The sequence below is a fragment of the Echinops telfairi genome, unplaced genomic scaffold (genome assembly GCF_000313985.2).
Source record: "Echinops telfairi isolate 266 unplaced genomic scaffold, ASM31398v2 ScPeMD7_31;HRSCAF=116, whole genome shotgun sequence".
In the NCBI taxonomy this organism is placed as follows: Eukaryota; Metazoa; Chordata; class Mammalia; order Afrosoricida; family Tenrecidae; genus Echinops; species Echinops telfairi.
The window spans coordinates 12,887,175-12,888,078 of NW_022103928.1; positions in this window are offsets into that span (position 1 = coordinate 12,887,175).

Below are 904 nucleotides of genomic sequence, written 5' to 3' on the forward strand. Positions count from 1 at the left end.
ATGGAAAGCAGAGAAGTGGGCGACGGGTGGCATTGAACGGTGTAAGATATGACAAAATAATAATAATTTATAAATTTTCAAGGGTTCATGGGGAGGAGGGAGGAGGGAGGGAGGAGAAAAATGAGGAGCTGATACCAAGGGCTCAAGTAGAAAGCAAATGTTTTGAGAATGATGAGGGAAACAAATGTACAATTGTGCTTGTCACAATGGATGTATGTATGGATTGTGATAAGAGTTGTATGATCCCCCAATAAAATGATTTTTTTTAAAAAGAAAAAAAGAAAAGGAAACAGTCGAGGGAACGTGAGTGTTGTTGTGTTTCCACTGTGAATGTGGCTGGATAACGAATGCCCTTGTGATCCTCCCACAGAAACCCTGGCCTCTGTCCCACGTGACATTTCATTATAAGCGTCTCAGATTCACCTGAGAAGAGAGCTCTGGGGCAATTGAAAGGGAAAGAAAGGGGCAGGGAGAAGATTGAGGACAGGTAAGGGATTAGGAAGAGAAAAGTGAGTCCAAGGAGCTTTAATGACTCTTTTCCTCAAGTGAGCTTCAGGGGGTTGTGGAAAGCTGAACCACTTTTTACGGACTCATTCTGTTTGCCACCCAAGAACTGGTAATTACCATAACTGACAAATGGGCCTTGGAGAGGAATGACCTGAGCTCATTAACTGTATCCAAAGCCCTGCCTCCCCATTCCCAAGAACATACTTCAGGGGTCCCCGAGAAAGAAATGATTTTGTAATATTCATGTACGAAACCAGGAAATAATCCCAGTGCATATTTTTATGGCAAATTCAAGCCGAGCAAGTTAATAAGCAATAATAGTTTTATTAAGCTAGAGCAGTTGGTACAATATTTAGTAATCTGAAACAGCCCGAGAAATGTAAATGATAAAACAGAA